At 44.2% G+C, this 8,017-nt stretch overlaps 1 protein-coding gene across 4 annotated transcripts in view; it reads left to right on the top strand.

Annotated features, from left to right (window-relative positions):
- Positions 1 to 4,488: 4,488 nt before the first annotated feature.
- Positions 4,489 to 8,017, top strand: part of LOC109041225 (uncharacterized) — a 413,234-nt gene continuing 409,705 nt past the window's right edge. For 2 of the 4 annotated variants that reach the window (XR_011899748.1, XM_072299631.1), the window contains exon 1: positions 4,489 to 4,796. The gene's annotated coding sequence lies outside the window, so the exon portion shown is untranslated. The remainder of the gene's footprint in view (positions 4,797 to 8,017) is intronic. The other 2 variants (XM_072299619.1, XM_072299616.1) reach the window with 1 other exon arrangement.

Here is an 8,017-nt window from a genome sequence, read left to right as displayed (position 1 = left end):
CGTCTGGGCCTCGCGCCATCACGCCTTCAATTTTGCAGATGCAGAACGGACATCCATCAAGCACAAGTAGTTGTATTTCTGCACCGTTTTTAACGCGCATCCGTTCCCTTGCTCCGTTCATGTATATTCTATTCGTTTCATAATGTGTTGGTTTCGTTTAGTCTCATTTGTTGTGTCGTTTCAAGATCTACGTGAGGAACACATTCGAAGATTGGAAAGACGTAATCCGGCCTCTCCAAAGCACCAGTGTATGAAGGATGCAATTAACATTTTGGTATGTTTCTTTTTTTCTTCTTTATCAGATTGTATCACGGTAGAGGTGTCGTCAGCTAAGTTGACGGTTGTTTACTTTCGGTTTGCAGGCGTTTTCGCGTCATTACTATCTACATGAAAACATCTGGCTCTCTCAGAAGCAAGGACACAAGCTTAGATAAGTTTTTTAATACTTTCAAACCTTGTAACACTTTGATATTTAGCCTCACAGAGATCACAACCACAAAAAAGTCGCAAATCATAACTGATAAATAGTTTTTTTACGATACGATCAAATAGTAGCGAACGCCGCTTTGTTCATGTTCAGAGACCCAAATTCGTCGTTGGCGCTTGCAAACCGAAAGTGAACAACCGTCAACTTAGCTGACGACACCATCGTCACTTTCCGGACAAAGTATTGCAAGCGCCATGCGACGTTTCAAAATTTCCGCCGCCATTTTATTTTGTACAGAGAAATTGTTCGTTGAATTTGTTAGAAAACTTCACTGAATTTTATTTGCAGCACAAAGAAAATTCAGTGAAATTTTTGGACAGCTTCGTTGAACAATTTCTCTGTAAAAAAATTAAATGGCGGCGGAAATTTTTAAACGTCGCATGGCGCTTGTGATACTTTGCCCGGAAGGTGACGACCCTCTACTCACACTTTTCCTTTTTTGCCCGATGTGAATTTTTGGTTGTCATCTTAGAACTTAAAACACTATGGCCGTTTCGGCTTTCTCAGCCATCATCAGGTGATTATAAAAACGAAGAACGAAAATAAAACGAGACGGAAGCTAAAACATTACCTAGTGCACTCTCGACGCCAGGGCCGGATTTACCTACTTGCCGCCCAAGGGCCGCCTGTATTTTGCCACCCCTTCTCATTCGTTTTGAAACGTCGATACAAACCATCAAGTGAACGTGCCGGAGGAGGAGGGGTGCATAAGACGCGTTTACTCGCGTTGGGTACATTTTTGTGAAAGCCCTGTCAAAACTAGCAAAATTTCACAGAACTTTGCGCGAAAATTAAGTTCCGCACACCTATCTCTGTGTGGACGAGGCTTTTCATTTATAAGAAAAGAACGATCAAATGGACTGCATTTTGTAATTTGGACCTATAAATTCTGGTTCATCTGAAAAAAACACGTATGTGCATAAGGAAACTAATGGCACATACGTTGTTTTTAAACCGGGCTAGAATTTATAGTTCCAAATTGCAATATGCAGTCCAAATTATCTTCTTCTTCTCTATATTATACAGCTACAAGCAAAATCTTGGAAGCACTATTTCTGACGAACTGCCGGACCGATAAGGATGATCTTTACATGTATGTCATCTGTAGTAGATGTAGATGTGCAAAAAATTATGAAACCCCGAACTTTTAATGTTGTAGAGCTTTTAAAGCTCATGTCACTTAAGTCCAATGTTAATAGCGTGAGAGATATGTCGTTTCCGCTAGAAACGTCAAGGTGTGGGATTCTACCTGAGTGACTCGAATAAACAATAAAACAATGGAAAAGCTCGTGAAGGGCTCCTCATTCGAAGAGTTGAGGAACGGTGCATCGCTCAGGGTTCAAGGTTCAAGGTCCAAGGTATAAGGTTTAACTCAATTTTTCCTGCATTCTTCCGGCTTCGATTTGTGGCATTGGTCAATTTACTTGATTGCTGAATTTCTATTAATATTTACAGCAGATAAACAGCAGATACAAAGTGAGAAGGCAGGCGCTGCGTCGCGTCGGGACGGACCAAATATTATTAACTCTTAACGGTCGAAATCCGATTTTTTTTTTTTAAATTAAGTATTTAAAAATAACATAATAAATGGAAATTTCTCCAGTAAGTGGACTGTGAAATTATGTACATCCAGCTATTCCTCATCATTTACAAATCTGAGTGTTACGTCAAAAATTTTGAAATCGATGCAGCTCGAACACAAAATGGTGTATTAAAATGGAAGAACATTTTTGCCTATACATATGCGTATAGGGCCCGCGAAGCGGGCCTGAGGGCGCGAGGCGCCCTCCCGGGGGTTGGGCCGCGTAGCGGTCAGAGGGCAGGGCCCCCTAGTAAGAGAATACTCATGAATGTGGTTTTAATGATTTTAATTTCCGCCACTGCGCAACCGCACTGTGTTTGGCGCAATGCGTGAAGTATCTATACAGTCTTGTAGGCGCTATGCGTTTCACGCCGACCGCTGCTGACCGCACTGTTTTTGAACGCAATGCATGAAGTAGTCATGCAGTCTTGTAGGTACTGTGAGTTTCACGTCATAAACTTATCTCTGTGTGGACGAGGCCTTTTATTTATAGGAAAAGAACGAACAAATTATGAAAGAATACACATGAATGTGGTTTAATGATTTTAATTTCCGCCACTGCGCAACCGCACTGTGTTTGGCGCAATGCGTGAAGTATCCATATAGTCTTGTAGGCGCCATGCGTTTCACGCCGACCGCTGCTGACCGCATTACGTTTGACGCAATGCGTGAAGTATTCACGGAGTCTTGTAGGCGCTAATATGTGTTTTATGCTGACCGGCGCGCAGAGGGCTACTCCTTTCCATCTCAAGTCCTCGTCATCATTTCTCTCTGCGCCGCGCCGCGCCACTCCAGGCCAAATTGCGTTATCGGTTTCTCTCTCAACTAGACTAATGGAAGGCTCTGTCTCTTGTATCACCGAAAGACGAACAAATTAGAAATTATACTTTACTTTAAATCTCAGGAAATGAGAGATTTTTTCTCCAACTCTCGTTTGTAATTTTTTTCTTGATACCTACATTGGAAAAAATTACAACATTTGCCGCCATGGGCCGCGGCCCATGTGGCCACCCCTTAAATCCAGCCCTGCTCGACGCGCCGACGCGCCGGTGATAGTGTATTAAAAGTATGTAATGTTTTAGCTTCCGTTTCGTTTTATTTTCGTTCTTCGTTTTTAAAAACACCTGATGATGCCTGAGAAAGCCGAAATGGCCATTGTGTGTCAAGTGTGTGTTTGCGTTTTAAGTGAATTTAATTACATTACAATGAAATGTATACAGCTGCAATTTCCGAAGGTTATATCAAAGCATTCAAAACTCGCGAAGAATGAATGATGTACGTATGTTAAGTGCTTCATTCGTTCGAGTGCATAACTGTTCGCGCTTCTCGGTATATTTGTTGCCGATGCAGCGAAATTGAAGGCGAACCGCGAGTTGACGATATCTACTGATAAATTTACGCATTGTGTGATGGCTCTATCGAAGATATAATTATAGGTGTTCGTCTCCTTAAGGGGTAACCCTCTAACCCTCGATATGATGAAATACAGAGATTAAGGTGTTGCAGTCGAAAACAGGCTGCATGAATTTAAGATTTTGAGGCCCATGAGCGCAGTCAGGGGTGCGGGCCCCTTTAATGTGCGCTCCTCGAGAAGAGAGGATTTAACGGTGAACTTTTCACGCAGAGGTGGTCCAGGGAGTTTTCCGAGATCAAGTTAGAGACAGGTAAACTAACCTCTCTTAAACGCAATTTAAGGAGCTGTTTGGCATGTAGTCATTGTGAGGGAAAAGAAGGAGAGATTGCCACCTCACCAACCATTCGTATTATCGTAAATAGGGAATTATTGAAGAATATAAGAGAAGTCCTTCCGAGTGGGGTCGCTATCCACCCCATTCCAAGTTGTAATTACTTAATTAAAAAAGTTACCACGTTATTAAAAAAAAAGGCAAAAAAAGGGAAAAAGTGCATACTATAGACTTGACTATAGCCTTATAAGAAACAAGTGAAAATACCATGGTCGAGAAAAAATTAAAAAGTTTATGTGGGGGGGGGGGGGGAGGGACGAAGGGGAGAACCCTGGAGTGCGAGCCCCTAGGCTTGCGTCTAGTGTGCCTCTTTGGCAAATCCGACCCGGATAAAAAGGGCCTTTGGAAAAGCGAAAAAAGTCGGATAAATAGGGTTGAGATGAACAAGAGAGGGACGGAGTAATGAGGAAGATTGTTGAAAACATCAATTCTCCTGTTATTGCTGTTATATTGCATTTGGCTGTTTTTAACTGTTGTGTCAGTAGTGAGTTGAGGAAGAAAGAACACTTGACTAAGTGTGAGAGGATGTCTGGAGGGGGGCGGGGGGCGGTGCACGGCGCGGGGGGGACGGAACGGGGGGAAAAAAAGGAAAAAGTGCGGCGAGAGAGCGAGAGGGAAGATGAAGAAAATGAAATTTGTAGGGGAAATGGGAAAAAGTTTTCAGTATAAGTTTGAGAGTTGGCTTGCGAGTATCTTGAAGTGAACTTAAGCTTTCCGAGTATTTTCTTTCGCGAGTTTTTACAGTGTGCGCCTCGGCTCGCGCCGCCCGCCGCCGCCGCTGCGCCCCATCGCATCGCGTCGCGTCGCTCCCGGTGTCTCGCGGGCGGCAGTCGCCTCGCCCGGTGCCCGTGCAGCTTCCCGGTGTTCCCGGGTCCCGCGGCTGGAGCAGGTCTCCCGCTTCCCATCCGATCCGATCGCGGCCTTCTCTCGCTCCGCCAAGCCTCTCTATCATTCCTCATCCCTGCGCCCAGACCATCTCAAGGTACCCACGTCGCGTCGCCGTCGCATGCTCCCTTGCATGTCCTCCAGTGGCGTGGCGTGCTTTGCGATATATCGATATTTCTCCCTTTGAAGCTACGGTAAAGAATCGATTATTAAGGTGTTCGCTGCCAACACCCTGTCTATCGATTCTTTTCCATAGGTTTAAAAGGCAGAAAAATCGATATATCGCAAATCACGCCACGCCACTGATGTCCTCCCCACACCTGCCACCCTTCCGCTCGGCTCCTCCTCAACTAGTCAACCCTGCTAATTTCCCGGCTTTCAAAACACCTCCCCCGCCCCCGGTACTTTTTCGCGGGGGTCCAGAAACTTCCGAGGGTTCCCCCAAAATGAATTTAGGTCCCCTCATTTCAAGTTTTCGCAGAATTTTGCCCGTTACGCCGAAAGTAACGCGGTCGACAGTTTTGTTCCCTCAAAACAGCGCGCTTGAATTTTCCCCCTTAAAAACAGCATATTTTACCCCGACAAAAAAAAAAAAAAAAAAAAAAAAAAAAAAAAAAAAAAAACCTATAGGTATCCCCATTTTTCTTGTCCGTTGAAGGTATCCTCACTTCTCAATGAAAACATGTCTAATGTTTGGCGATGCAACGTTTTTTAGCAACTAATTTATCCCATGCCACTCCCGCAATGCTGTTCAAGGGATCCCCACTCATCGAGGCAAAATTTTTAAATTTTTGCTGATGCAACCTTCTTTAGACACTGATGAATCCCATACCTCTGATCCAGTTGCCCCCGACTCAATGTACAATTTCCTAGTGCCAGCCTTTTTTTCGATGCCAGTTTTTTCACAGTGCTAATTGGTCCTGCAACTTCTCTGGCACGCTACTTTCTCACTCCCTAAATCAGAATTATTATATTTTCCGATGCAACCTTTTTCAAGTACCGAATAATCACGAACCCCCTGATCCAGATATAGTGCCCCACTTCCAAATGCAAAATTTCTTGATTTTAGCCTTTTTCCCGATGCCAGCTGTCTTAAAAAGGTCATCGATCTTACGACCCATTCGATCCCCTCGCCCCTCAACGCAACTAAATTCCAGTATTTTTTCCCGATGTCATTTTTTTAAGGTCCTGATTTCTTCACCCATTCTTCGAAACTCTGTTCTAGACACCCCTGCATACAAATGCAATACTTCAAAATCTTAGCCTTCACAACTGTCTGAAGAGACACCAACTTGACTAAATTTTCTCGAAATCGTCACGTGACGCTTAGCTCAAAGGCCTCTGCCGCCTCGAGCGTACGAAGCTGCGGCACGTAACGCTAAAATGTAAGATGAAAAATCGACACGAGGTGACAGTTTTTTATGCAGAATCCACCTCTTAACACAAATTTGAAAGGGGTAGGGGTGTCAGAACTGATCGTGAACGTTACGCATTTTTTTTTAGGGTCGTGCAGACTACTATTACCGGTGCGTTACGATGAGGGAGAGGTCAGAAATCCGACTGTCAGCGTCACGTTTTATGAACGACCCCTATTCACATCTCCAAAGTGTCCCGCGGATTAGTGCCTCCCCCCCCCCCCCACCCATAATCTCGATCCATGCGTGTGCCATGCCGTCCACCCAGTGGCGTAGCGTGCTTTGCGATACATCGATTGATCTGCCATTTAAACCTATGAAAAAGGATCGATAAAAGGGGTGTTCGCAGCGAACACCTTCATAATCGATTCTTTACCATGGGTTTATATGGCATAAAAATCGATATATCGCAATTCACGCCACGCCCCCGCGTCCACCCAGAGTATCCATGCATAGTACGCAGCGCAGCAACTCGAACATCGCCGTGCCGAGGAAGAACGCTGTATGAACATTCGAGAGTTGCCAGATTTTCTCCGAATAAATGTTCATTTTTGAGAAAAGTTATGAATATTTTTTCTTGAAATTTTCAGGAGCTACAGGTGAAATTACGAACAAAATTATCTAGAAAAATTCGAAGGAAAATATTCACGAGTTCACTAGAAAATTCGTGTTTCATCGAAGGAAATTCGGCAACGCCCGAAGGCTCATGCGGCGTTTTTCCTCAGCACGGCAGAACAGTCGTCCCGTAGATTGCATCTAATGCAAAATATTCGCGTATTGATCAAAAGTTTGAATTGTGCGAGATGAAATAGTTTCGGTTTCCTTCTCGAGCTCGGGGCCCCGTGCTCATGCTCCCCCTCCTCCATCCTCTCGGAGCTCCTGTTCTGCGCCCCCCCCCCCCGTCCCCCGGTCCCCCAGACGCCCCTTCCGGAGCGCCCCCCGCTCCCGCCCGTTCGGTCGCCTTCTCGACATCACCATCCGATTTACTCTTTTCCTCATAACTTCGTTTTCCTGTTAACGTCTTTAGTCGAGTTGTGAAAAGAAGGGGAGTTTGTTTAACCGCTTGCGCTCCTGTTCCGGGGGGAGGGAGGGGGGCAGGGGGGCTCTCCTCTTGAGTCTTTTCTCTCCGAGCTTGCGCCTCTGGTTCCAGCGCCCCCGTCGCTTCTCAGTATTTTGATGTTTGGCCTCCTCTGCAACACGTCTCATTCATTCACAACCTAGTTCTGACCGTGCCTTGTTTCCTCGCTTTAGATTTTTGTTTCAAATAACTCTTTTTCATTATTCCTCACACGAAAGCTCGCCTTCTCGCCTTATTTTTGGTGTCGTGCCACTTCATCAGTTAGAATTGGATTATTTTCATTTTTATATCTTCAGCTGGCTGAGTATTGAACCTCATAGACAAAGCGATAGATAAAAGAGACAAAGAGAAAATGGAGCGATCCTATTGGTGGAAGCGGGTGGTCGCAATGGACAAAGGAGGTAAGTAATAGACTAACTGACGGCAAACCACGAGAGACTTCAAAGTTAGTCCATTATTTGTCCCCCTTAGTCCATGAGAATCACTCATTTTAACCAACAGGATCGCTCTTTTTTCCCCTCGTCTTCTTTGTTTATCACTTTGTCTATTAATTTCAATAATCAACCCGCTGAGGTTTCGTGCCACTTCGTTAGTTAAAATTGGATTTTTCTTTTCATTTTTTTATCCTCAGTTTTGCTTTAAAGACAGTAATGCTTGATTTTGTTCAAATAAAATTTGCCTTTCTCAGTTTGGTCTAAAATTTGAAGATTTTTTTAAAGGAATACTCGACGAATTTCAAGCCAAAAAAAAAAATAGTTGCTTACTTAGAAGGACTGGGATTTTTTAGTCTTGAGTTGTTTCTAGTGTGTGTCTGTCTTTATGTTT

Source organism: Bemisia tabaci, chromosome 1 (genome assembly GCF_918797505.1).
Source record: "Bemisia tabaci chromosome 1, PGI_BMITA_v3".
Lineage (NCBI taxonomy): Eukaryota > Metazoa > Arthropoda > Insecta > Hemiptera > Aleyrodidae > Bemisia > Bemisia tabaci.
Note: the sequence above shows the minus strand (reverse complement) of the source record. Positions and strands in the feature narration are given on the sequence as shown.